Below are 12,905 nucleotides of genomic sequence, written 5' to 3'. Positions count from 1 at the left end.
TTAAGGCAAAATTAAAATAAAGACCAACATCTGCAAAGTGACTCTGCACCCTGTTGCAGTGGAATTCTGAGCCAGAATAATTAGAGCTTACAGGATCACGGGATGTATCTGGTTGGCAGAGCCCTCCGAGCTCAGCCAGGCCAGCCCTCCACCCAGCACGGCAGGGTCAGCACCAAACCATGTCCCTAAGCACAGCTCCACAGGCTGCTGGAACACCCCCAGGGATGGTGACTGCAGCACTGCCCTGGGCAGACCATTCCAATGTCTGAGATCCCTTCCAGTGCAGGAATATTTCCTGAGATCCAGCCTGAGCCTTCCCTGGAGCAGCTTGGAACCATTGCCTCTGCTCCTGTCTCAAGGAGCAGAGGCTGCCCCCTCCTCACTCCAACCTCCCTTCAGGTACTGTCAGGTGAAAGGATGCAAAAACCTGGTGGCTAGGTTGCTAAGTGTTTGATTTAATTGTGGCCAGGTTGGTTTCCAACCAGCTGTTGAAGGTAGCACCACTGAGTTAGGCATGCAGCTGGATTTCATAAGACAGCTCAAGAGCACATGAAACCCCCCCCACACCTCCCCTCCTCCTGCCACTTGATCCAGGGCTTGAGGTCTTGTGTATCTCACATGAATAATATTGATGTGTAATGAAGTCAGGTGCAGATAGTGCAACCCCAGTGCATCCTTCACATGACAGCCCTGAAATTCTATCTACCTGCAAGGAAAGATTTGAAAGTAAACATTCAGGAGGTAACCTTTCCTACAATAAAAGGCAACACTGGGCAAAGATACATCCTGCATTTAAGAGAAAATGCTGAGATCCTGGCATTTTACTTGGAGTTCCTGGAGAGGAATAAATACATCAAGATCAGGGGGCTGGAGCACCTCTGCTGCAGGCTGAGGGAGCTGGGGTTCTTCAGCCTGGAGAAGAGAAGGCTCCAGTGACACCTTAGAGCAGCCTGCCAGTACCTGAAGGGGCTACAGAAAGGCTGCAGAGGGACTGTTCTTAAAGGCCTGCATGGACAGGACCAGGGGTAATGGCTTCAAACTAGAGCAGAGCAGATTGAGATTGGATGTGAGGAACAAGTTCTGCAGCAGGAGGCTGCTGGAACACTGCAACAGGTTGCCCAGGGAGGTGGTTGAGGCCCCATTCCTGGAGATATTCAAGGTGAGGCTGGAGAGGGCTCTGGGCAACCTGATCTAGTGGAGGATGTCCCTGCTGACTGCAGAGGGGGTTGGACTGGATGACCTTTGGAGGTCCCTTCCAGCCCAGACCATTCTGTGATGCTGTGATCTTGTATTTCATTAAAAAAAGCCCCACAAAACAAACCCAAACCACTTTAAACAGAAGTCAGCCAAAAGCTGATCCTATTTTATGCTGATGAGCTCAGCAGGACTATTTATTTTAAAGAAGACAGTTGCAGAGAAACCCAGACCACTAAATGCAGCCTGAAGACCAGGAACTCTAAAGAACTTCTCTTTCCTTCTCTCTCCACACTTTTTCTCATCAGGACTCTGGTCCTGATGAAGAGAAAGTGCTGCAGAGCACACCAAAGGCTGCTGGAGAAACAGCCACCAGGTCCAACCATGTGTGAGTCAAGGGATAATCTTCTAAATTGTATTTGAGATGCAGAAGCTCTCAGGGGTGACCAGGTATAATCCATACATCCCTTCGGGCCCAAATTTAGCAGAGCATTAACGTATGGCTTTGTGACCCTATAATTTTATATGGGCATGTTAACTGCAGTGCTGGGCTTGTTTGAAAAGAAATCCCTCATGGAGCCTTTCAAAGGTCATAGACAGAGAGGGCTCAAGGAAAAGCTGGTGTGAATAACCATGAGAAACTCTGAAATGGGCACGAGGATGCCAAGCCACTCCAAAGCTCTCTTACTGGAGTATCCTGTTGGATGGCACCTAGAGCAGAGCAGTCCACCGATAGCTTTATAGATCCTTGGGGTGCTGAGCTAGATGCCCTTCACATCAAAGGGTACCCTCTGGTATGCAGCAAGAAAACAAAGAAAGAAGCCAAATTAAAGAATAGGAGGAAAGAAAAAGCTAATAAGGGGAGCCAGACAGTATGGCTCCCTGGCCAGAGAAAGCCCTCGAGCGCTGTGAATCTTGGAGACGTTCCCAACCTGACAAAGAAGAGACATCTCCCCACCTGGTGCCGATCTTCTGGGATGAGATTTTGTCCAGGAGACACAAATGTGACCTTGTGTGAGGTAGTCCAGGGATCTCCCTGTTACACTGACAAGCTGCTTCTCAGGACAGGCTCTCTCTGCTCAAAGAAAAGCTGTCCAGGCACCTTCAGGCAGGCTCTCAAGTGAAGCAAGGGAATTTTGACCCAAGTTTAGTAAGAAGGCAGCACTTACACTTTCCAAATACATACTGGGTAGTATGTAGTCTAGAGGGCTGGAGAAAGCAGTGGGTCTAGATCTAAAGAAAGCTGGGGCACTCCTTTGCTCAGATCAGCCCCAAGCCAGCACCATGTAAAGACCAGAGAAGTGTCTCTCAGCAGCACCACACAGTGCAGCAGTTTGAAGGCTCTGCTTCTGTCAATGTCTCTGTGCCACACGTCCCACGTGGCACCAGGTCCTTGCCTTAGCCTGGGCTCTTGTGCAAGGGGTCATGGCTGTTGGCAGCAGCAGCAACCTGCTCCTTTGGGCAACTTCACTCTTCCATGCCTGAGATTTTCAGTGGCAGGACCTATAAAAGTCTGGATAGCAGCAATTTCACAGAATCAGAGAGTCCTGGAATGGTTTAGGCTGGAAGAGGCCTAAAAGATCACCTAATCCAACTGCCCTGCCTTGGGCAGTGACACCTCTCAACTAGCCCAGGTTGCTCAAGGCCCCATCCAACCCGACCTTGAACATCTCCAGGCAGGAGGCATCCACAACCTCTCTGGACAATCCATTTCCAGAGCCTTGCCACCCTCATAGTGAAGAACTTCTTCCTAAGATCCAAGCTAAACTCATTCTCCTTCAATTTCAATCCATTTCCCCATGTCCTATCAGCGGACACTCTTGTCAAAAGTCCCTCTGCAGCCTTCCTGCAGGATCCCTTCAGGTACTGGAAAGCAGCTCTAAGGTCCCCTAGAGCCTTCTCTTCTCCAGGCTGAACACCCCCAGCTCCCTCAGCCTGTGCTCACAGCAGAGCTGCTCCTGCCCTTGGATCATCTTTGTGGCCTCCGCTGGACTTTTTCCATCAGCTCTGTGTCCTTCTTCTACTAGGGACACCAGAATGGGAGGCAGGATTGGAGGTGAGGTCTCAGCAAGGGGCAGAATGCCTTCTCTTGCCCTGCTCGATCCACTCCTCTGGCTGCAGCCCAGCACACAGCTGCCTTCTGGGCTGCAGGAGGGCACTGCTGGCTCCTGGGGAGCTGCTCCTCTGTCAACACTCCCAAGTCCTTCTCTTCAAGGACTCTCAGCCCACTCTGAACCCAGTTTATATTTGTGCCTGGGATTGGCCCAACCTAGGTGTAGGACCTTGCACTTTGACTTGTTGAACCTGATGCAGCTGGCACTGGCCCATTTCTCAAGCCTGTTGAGGTCCCTCTGGATGGATCCCTGCCCTCCAGTGAGTCCAGCATACCACACAGCTTAGTGGGTTGGCAAGGATGACGACGTCAGTCGATACTACAGTGTTTTACTTCCCTTGAAACTAGGTTCAGTCTTTCCTTCTCCTGCCTGTATGCCTCCTTTGAATTTCCCAATCTCTGCACTCCCTTTTCCTCCCAGGGAAGAAGTTGTGTTGCCATAGCAATATTTCCCTACCTTGCAGTCTCATCGGAGTTGCCTTTCCTTCAGCTTTCTCCCAGCCGCAGCTAACGCCCACCCGGCAAACTCAGCCTCCCCCTCGCCCCCAAGCCTCTCTGTTCACCCAACCTCTCAGCACTCAGTAACTTCTCCACAGCCTATCTTTATCTTTAGACACAGACACACTCCAACAGCCTCTTCCCAAGTACTGTGGGCTACAGCAGGTGTTAATTAGGCAGGCTGATAAGAGTCAGTGACACCTGTTGTTTCACATTTACTTTACTGGGGACCCGTCTGTTAAATCCCAGCCTTTAGTGCATTAATTTGCTTCTCCTTTTCTTCTCCTCCAGCTTTATCCCTCTCACTCTGGTGATCATGTAAACTTTACAGTGTGTCTGGGTAGCTGGGTTTTGTGGAGCAGACATATCAGCATGTCTACACGCTCCAGACAGCTCTGTAGGAGAGGCGCGGCGTCGTGGCTGCGTTCAGGATGAGTTGCTGCCTCTATCACAAATCCCTGCTGCACATGGCTGAGAGCTCTGCAATTTCAAACTGCAGCAGAAGGAGGTTTGGTATTCCACTGGAGACAAGCAGACCCTTTTCTCCTCCACTTTCCAGCAGCTACAGGGCCAGTTCTCCCTCCTGCCTGACACTGGCCGAGACGTGGGGCTTTAGAGCTATGGCTTCTCAGCGACAGCAGAGCTCAGGGTTTTGTACAAAGATAAATATCCAGTCACAAAGTGGTGGTGCAGGGCCTGGTTCTGAGTCACTTAATGGCATCCTGGCTTGGGTCAGAACCAGGATGGGCAGCAGGGACAGGAGGTGACCATCCCCCTGTGCTCTGCACACCTTGAGTGCTGAGTTCAGCTCTGGGCCCACACTGCAGGAAGGCAGTGAGGATGGAGCAGGGCCTGGAGGGGCTGAGGGAGCTGGGGGTGGTCAGGCTGGAGAAGAGGAGGCTGAGGGAGACCTCTTTGCTCTCTATAGCTCTTTGAAGGGAGGTTAGAGTGAGGAAGGGGCAGCCTCTTCTCCTTGGTGGCAAGAGACAGGAGCAGAAGCAGTGGCTCCAAGCTGCTCCAGGGGAGGCTCAGGCTGGATCTCAGGAAGGATTTCTGCACTGGAAGGGTTCTCAGGCATTGGAATGGTCTGCCCAGGGCAGTGCTGCAGTCACCATCCCTGGGGGTGCTCCAGCAGCCTGTGGAGCTGTGCTTAGGGACATGGTTGAGTGGTGACCCTGCAGTGCTGGGTGAAGGGTTGGACGGGGTGAGCTTGGAGGCCTGTGCCAACCAGATGCTTTCTGTGATTCTGTGACTTCCTGACTTACAGCTCCACTACAGCATCTTTACTTTTTCCATCTGGCCAACATAATTTCTTTACAATAATAGTATGCAGCAGCAAAGCTCCTAAGGTTCCCACACACCACAGCAAACCCAGCCAGAGGAGAGTCAGACCAGAAACTCTTAGAACTTTGATCATACAAATTTGGGCACGTTTTTGAGGGAGCAGATGGAAACCCAGAGAGTGTTTCAGGGCTTTTCTGCACAACATCAGGCACAAGGACACCCAAGGTAAGAAGGAGCTTTTGCCAGCCCCAAGGCACATCCAAGCTCACAAGGTGCCAACAGCCAGGCGCCAAGGAAGGGCAGTAAGCACAGGGCAAGGATATGGTGATACTTCCCCAGGCAGTCTCCAACCATTTGTGGTTCAGGGACTTGCTGAGCCAGAGGTGGCTTCTATGTTGGTATCCCTCAGAGAATTTCTCTTCCCTTTCACCTCCCATCCACTTTGATGGTCTACAACACCTGTGCTAAGCAGCCTCACGGTTTAGTTACAAGTTAGGTGAAGAATCTCTGCATTGTGAAACTGCTACTTGTGAGCTTCCTTTGATGACCCCTGGCTGTTGTGTTGGAAGCACTGAGCAGTGATTTGCTGTGGTCTTTCTCCCCAGCACTCACAATACAGGAAGGACCTGATGGAGAGGGTCCAGAGGAGGGCCACAAAAATGATCAGGGGGCTGCTCCTCACCAGACCTGTGTTCAAGGCGCTTCAGCAGCTTAGTTCCTCTTCAGCCACACACCAGCACCTCAATGTCCTTCTTGGAGTGAGGGGCCCAAAACTGAAGGCAGTATCTGAGGTGGGTCTCACCATGCCTGCCTGCTTTCTCTCTCTGTGTAATCCTCTGATCGGGTGTTTGTTGCTGTTTTTTGTGCTTCCCTCCCTCTCTTTCAGGACCACACCTGAGCATGTAAGGTCTGTTAGCTGGCCAGCACTAATGTGACAGATGAGCTGGACATTTCCAGTGCAGATCACCTGTGACCGTTTGAGCAGCTGCTACAGCAGGTAAAAAGTCACCTTCCGAGGGCAAATGATCAGTTACACAACACACCACCACAATGGTCTTTATGTGGGCTCAGCTTCTAAAGGCAGCAATATCAAAGTCAGATTAGCTGGTGCGTGGGAATAGCCTTGGCACAAGCAACTTAGTCCAGCACCACTGTGCTGTGTTCCTGCTCGCCAAGAGCCGTCCCACGGGTGGGACACAGCAGAGAACTGGAGGACTTACGGCACTCTGGGCCACCCAGCAGCCAGCTCTGGTGTGGCAGGGGCCCCTCTCCCCATGCTCCAAGCAATGTCTCCCAGGAGGCTCAGCAGAAAGTTTGGCCCAAACCTCTGACAGATTCCTTGTGCTTTCTCTTCCTGGGATTTTATTCTCTAGCAATTATGTCACCTAATTTGTTTTCCCCCCTGCCCAGGCACCAAAGCATCTGGCTGAATCGGAGAGCTGCTGTGCAGCTGGTTTAAGACAAAACAATCACCTCCAACATAGGACTGAAGCAAAGACATTCTGAACTTTGCCTCTTTCACTGCAAAAATAGTCTAGTTCCCTTAAATAGGTGCCTTCATTCCTTGTTTCTAAAGCAGGTCAAGAATCATGACCAGAGGAATCTTTTCATGTGCAGCAACTGAAATTCTCCTTTATCAGTGCCACGGTAAAAGAGGAAAGCCTTTGGTTTTGATGGTTTTCACAAGATGACAGGAAATGACTCTTCAAAGTCTTCTCCAGAAGGTGCTGCTTTAGTCAGAATGCTGCCACTGAACTTGCTCCCATAGAGATGGATCCTGCTCATGTGGCCACTGTGGAGAATCTGGCTGACATCAGTGGGCATTTCATCTAAATGCCTAATGGGTGACCTTATGAATATAAAAGAGCCTCTGAGTACCGAGCCACGGCATCATTACTGTTTATCCATGTTTGCTGACACACTGTGTACCAATGTAATTACAGATCCCACTTCTAGGGTGCTCTATAAAAGGATCATAAAAGCTCTTTGCTCACTCTGCCCTTCAGTTCCATCCAGTTGGCAGGAGACAGGATTGGGAGCTGTCCTGATGGAGTGGAGGCATCAGTTCAGCCGTGATTCAGGGCCCCATTCAGGATGGAATTCTCACTCTGCAGATTGCAGTGCAGTGCTACAGCAGCCTGCTTGCCCAGGGGCAGTCAGTCCTGCACAAGCCAGGCACCTGCAGGGCCACAGAGCTTTAGTGGAGCTTGTCAAAGGCTGCCCTGGACCTGAGTGAGAACCAACCACGTCAAGGCATCGTGTTGGATAGTGGAGCACTACACTGCAGTGGTGCCTAAAAAGCAGTCCTGGCTGGAAGCAGGTCTCCCCTGATGCCAATGACCCCCTGCTTTCTCAGCTCCTGGGTGAGTGTTTGCTTCCAAAGGAGCTCTGCTCTGGCAAGCTCTGTGTGTGAAGCCACACCACTTCAGCAACCTCTGTCCAACATCTGGCTCAAGTCTTTGTGTTTAACAGCAGCACCTTGCCCTGCATACTGGGAAGGGCACACAACACTTCTGAGGAGAGTGGAGGAGGAGTAAGAACACGAACAGTGATGATGTGGCAGAGGTTTTTGGTTTTGGGATTCAGAACAAAGAGACTCTTTCATTAATTCATCCAAAGGTCTACCATAGAACCACAGCATTGATTGGGCTGGAAGAGCCCTCTAAGGTCATCCAGTCCAACCATCAACCCAACATCACCTTGGCCACTAAACCATGTCCCAAGTGCCATGGCCACAGGTTTCTGGAACGCTTCCAGAGGTGGGGACTCCACCACCTCCCTGGGCAGCTTGTGCCAGTGAGGATGCTCAGAGCTGCACTTTGCTTTTGAGAAGCAAATGCACTGCCTTGCTATTGAGAGCAGAGCTTGCTTTGTAGGGAAACACATTTGCACCTTGGGGGGAAATAAACCCCACAATTATATTCTTTTAATGGAATTATCAGATGGAAAGGTCCAAAGCCATGGTGGTCTCAGGGTGAAGGTTTGACTCGATGATCTTAGAGGTCTTTTCCAGCCTAAACAATTCCACGATTCTCAATGATTTTGAACCTTAGTGCTTTTCCATGTGAAGAAAACCCCACAAAACAACATAAGAGGCAAAAAGATCCTGCAGCTGCATGTTCCCAAGGACAGAGCCACAATGGTGGAAAGGGCCCAGAAGAAGCTGCATTTCAGCCTCTCCTCTCCAGCCCAGCCTTAGCTCCAGCTGCTGCTGCATTCCTTTGCTGTCTCAGAGGGCACACGGGAGCCAAGCAGAGCAGAGGCGCGCCCGTGGCTGCCCCTGTGCCAAACAAACACGGCAATTCCGTGCCCCAGAAGGGCTGAGGAGAGGCACTGAGGAATGCTCACGGCTGGCAGCCGTGAGTCAGCGGTGCCAGCGCTGGGCCGGCAGCAGCCCTCCCGCCCCGCTGCCTGCCCTGCGCAGGGCCAGGCAGCCCTGCAGCCACTGCGCCCTCACGCAAATGCACCGAGCAGCCGGCAGAGCTCGCAACAAGAGGGTGGGGGCAAGAAGGTTACAGCTCCCCAAGGCTTCCCAATAAATCCACCTCTGCTCAACACTTTACATAACGATCTAATGCATTAGGTGATTAGAAGCAGTGACATCATCACAAAACACCAGCGTGCTGCTCAAGTGGCGAGGAACACCTAAGAGAGGTTTCTCTCCTTGTAATTCAGTGTTTTAAAATTACAGATAAGACTTTAAAGGGAAAATAATTATTCATTCCATAAACACTGTTGTAATGGATCCCTGGCATATAATTAGGAGCCCTTTAATTTTAATTTAGCATCCTGAATGCCTGGGTTTGGAGGTACTCCACACGCTGCATTCGGGGCCCGTACCTGCAACGCTTCTGTTGCAGTGGAAGCTGAAGATGCTTCGTGGTTTGCAAGTTTCAGAACCTGGGGTTTTTATAAGGATGGATACAAACACCCTGGCTGCACCAAACAACGTTGCAAGGCACCTTCCTCCCTTCCAGTTGCCCCCCGTTTCAACCCTGCTGGCTGTGCTCCTGGGCCCACCCTCAGGCTGCAGCCCCCCACTTTCTAACCCAGGACTTGAAATGCAGCTTCTTCCTAAAGGCAACCTACCATCAGTCTTCAGCACTTTCCTAGAGAGTGATCTTGATGGCAGAAAAAGAGGTGAAAATGGATTCTCCAGCTATTTGCAAGTGGGCAGAGAACCTTCCAGCCCAGTTGCAGATTGGAACGGCTGTGAGGTGCAGCTAGCCTCTGTGAAAGGCTAGCTCCATGGCTCAGTTCTGGTGCACACAGACAACTCACACCTTTAAAAGCACCACAATTCACTGGCACCTTTTTGGCAGACTCAGCAGGCAGGTCAAAGATTGTCTCAGCATGTAGAAGGAATCCTTCTCTCACAAGAGTGGGTCCTTCTAGAAAAGGCTTAAGGCAGATTGGTGGGGCAGGCAAGGGAAAGCTGGGGATGGGGGGTGGGGGCAGCTGTTGTTTATATGAGCATTTTTCAGATTTAGATCTAGAAACACTGCAGTCTTTTAATGGTTTAATCTTGCATGAAAGACTCCACCCCTGTCCAGCCCTTATGTGTCTGATCTCCTCTGGAGCCCACTGCACACCCTAAGCTGTCTTCCCCCCTTCTACTTTGTATTCCCAGTCCCTTTTGCAGGACTCTGTATGTCCCCATCCCTGCTTTTAGGCCTTTGTCCTCAGTCCCTTGTCTTCTACTCATGCTCCTAAAGCCACCTTCCTCAATCTTCCTACTCCCACTGCTGAGTTTAGCTCCTTATCCTCCAGCTTTAACTTCTGTACATGTACTGCTTGCTTTCTCTGAAGGCCAAAGGACTTGCAGAAGGCCCTACCCTATTGCAATGGACACCTCTTTAGTACCAGCCACACTCAGCAGTGCACATAGCTCAGGAAGCACCATGATTCCTCCCCCTCTTGCTGCAACAGGCTGCAAGTGATTGCTTTGCTTTGGCCTCCTCGTTTTCAGGATAAAACTTTGCTCTGAGGAGATTCCTTCAACACCTGGGACTAGGCTGCAAGTGTCTGGTGTTCAACGAGTAAGGGTAAAAAAGACAGTGAGTAAATCAAACAACCAGGGCTGAGACCAAGAGCCTGCAGCTGGCTTGAAGTGCAGTCTTCCTGACACTCAGACAAAGCTGCTGTCTCCTGACAAGCAGCTTGTGGGAGGACTACTCCATTGCCAGTGTCCTCACCAGCAGAATATGGGCACTTGAAAAGCCAAGAGCTTGATTCCCTCCTCACTCTTCTCCCTGCTCTAATGCAGAGCTGTATATGCAGGCTGGCAGCAGAGCCCTGGCTGGCTGGCTCCTGGCAGACAGCTGTGCCCAGGACAGAACTGTGCCTGGGACACTGCAGCGTGCCCAGCTGGCATCCCCTCACACAGGGCCACACACTCCTCACCCTTCCTGCAGCACTCCTGGAGTGCCCTCTGCTTAGCCTACATTCAAACCACTCCAGTCACTTAAGAAACCATCTAAAAGAAAATAAACACCAATTAAGGCAGAGCCACTTTAATGCAGTAAGGATCAGCTTTGGGCATCGTTTCCTTGCTGTCTATCAGACAAATCTCCCATTTCTGAGCATTCCATCCTGTCCTTAGATTATGTCTTCCCAGATAAGCTCCAAGCGTTGCCATCTGTTCTGCAGCCACCGCCTGATCCTATCGCTGCCGTTCGGCTGATGACAAATCCCTCTGACAGCAGGGGAATGGCCAAGGAACAGTCCTGTGTCCCACAAACCACCCTGGCCCGTTCAAGAGCTGCTCCAGAGGACAGCCAGAAGCCACAGGGACATCTGCTGCACACCTCCTGCCCGTGCCCCACGCTGCCCAGGCGGCAGCTCCCTGTGCGCTAGGGGGGTTGAGTCAGCACTCAGCTGTGCTCAGCAGCCCCAAGGGCTGGAAGCTCAGCCAGGGCCCCATGCCTCTGCATGCCTGCTAGCATTTGGAAGCAAATCCTGAGTCAGAGGGAATACACCTTTCACTTGCAGATGTAAGAGCACTAGAGTTACACCTCTCAGCAATCTCTGAGGCATTCTTTCCACATCTGTCCTCTGCAGGCAACTGGCCCACAGCCACTGCCGTTGGCCGTGGCAGCAACAGATCTCCCCTGCTGGTTTCTAGGAGGAAGGCAAAAGCAGAGCTTGCACCACTATTGTGGCCACATCTGTTAAGATGACTCCAGTGAAAGGCTGTTGCATATTATGCAGCTATTTGGAGCATCCTTCTCAGTACTTTGCCCATCAGAATAGACCTGTTTAGCAGAAAGATGATCCCATTGGGATTCAGAATGCAGAAGGCAGTATAAAATATTTCTCTTTCAGGCTGGGACAAGCACAGCAACCTGCAGCTCCTAGCTTTGCATATGCAGACAGCCTGTGCAGAAGCAGGGAATTGTTTGGGTTGGAAGAGCCCTTCAAGCTTATCCAGCCCAACCATTCTGTAGCTCTGCCAAGGCTGGGGCTGAACTGTGGCCCTCAGCACCACAGCTCTGCTTCTTTCAAACACCTCCAGGGATGGACATTCAAACACATCCCTGGGCAGCCTGTGCAAGTGTCTGAGGACTCTTTCTGTCCATTAGAAGTTTCTTCTAATGTCTAACCTAAGCCTCCCCTGGTACGACTTGAGGCCATTTCCTCTTGTTCTAAGGCCATTTCCTTTCATCTTACATATCTAGTCTGGATGAATCACTGAAAAAAAGGTGCAGGTCTTCCCACTCTGCCCATCTACACTCTTCAAGAAGGTCCCACATACAGGCTCTCATTCAGAAGGAGACATCTCCCCTGGACAGCTCTCAGCTGTATTTGTGGTTGAGCACACAAACTGCTGTATATTGATACTTGTAACTGGTTGAGATTTAGGCTATTGATTGATTTAGAAGGAAAAAGATAGCAATAAAGCTGCCACCAGTAAATTCCAGCTGAACTTGGTATTGTGACTACTGCCATATCATCCACAGATGAAGGCAGCATTCAATTCCCTCCTCTTACTTTACTGGTATTGAAAATTCACTGAAAATTACTGGCACATTAATTTCTGTGTAAGAACTCTGAGGGTGAGAATAACAAAATCACAGAATCACAGAGAGCATCTGGTTGGCAGAGGCCTCCAAGCTCAGCCAGGCCACCCCTCCACCCAGCACTGCAGGGTCACCACCAAACCATGTCCCTAAGCACAGCTCCACAGGCTGCTGGAACACCCCCAGGGATGGTGACTGCAGCACTGCCCTGGGCAGACCATTCCAATGTCTGAGATCCCTTCCAGGGCAGAAATAGTTCCTGAGATCCAGCCTGAGCCTGCCCTGGGGCAGCTTGGAACCATTGCCTCTGCTCCTGTCTCTTGCCACTAAGGAGAAGAGGTTGCTCCCTCCTCACTCTAACCTCCCTTCAGGGAGCTGGACAGAGCAATGAGGTCTCCCTCAGCCTCCTCTGGTCCAGCCTGAAAACTCCCAGCTCCTCAGCCCCCTTCTAGCCCAGGGGCTCCAGGCCCTTCTCCAGCTTCACTGCCCTGCTCTGGACAGGCTCCAGCCCCTCAATGTCCTTCCTGTAATGAGGGCCCAGAGCTGAACACAGCACTCAAGGTGTGGCCTCCCCAGTGCAGAGCACAGGGGGATGGTCACCTCCTGTCCCTGCTGCCCACCCTGGTTCTGACCCAAGCCAGGATGCCATTGGCTTTCTTGGCCACCTGGCTGCTGGTGGCTCATATTTAACTGATTGTCAGCCAACACCCCTGGGGTCCCACTCTGAGTTGCAGCTTTCCATGCTCAGATTTTGGTGGTGCACAGTCAGAAATGCCTTGGACTGTGCATCAGCCACT

The 12,905-nt window shown here is 51.3% G+C and overlaps 1 protein-coding gene across 2 annotated transcripts in view; it reads right to left on the bottom strand.

Moving 5' to 3' along the window:
• Nucleotides 1-12,905, bottom strand: part of WDPCP (WD repeat containing planar cell polarity effector) — a 114,827-nt gene that overhangs the window by 58,272 nt on the left and 43,650 nt on the right. The window lies entirely within an intron of this gene.

Source organism: Dryobates pubescens, chromosome 39, assembly GCF_014839835.1.
Source record: "Dryobates pubescens isolate bDryPub1 chromosome 39, bDryPub1.pri, whole genome shotgun sequence".
Lineage (NCBI taxonomy): Eukaryota > Metazoa > Chordata > Aves > Piciformes > Picidae > Dryobates > Dryobates pubescens.
The sequence above is the reverse complement of the archived record's forward strand: the minus strand, read 5'-3'. Positions and strand labels throughout refer to the sequence as shown.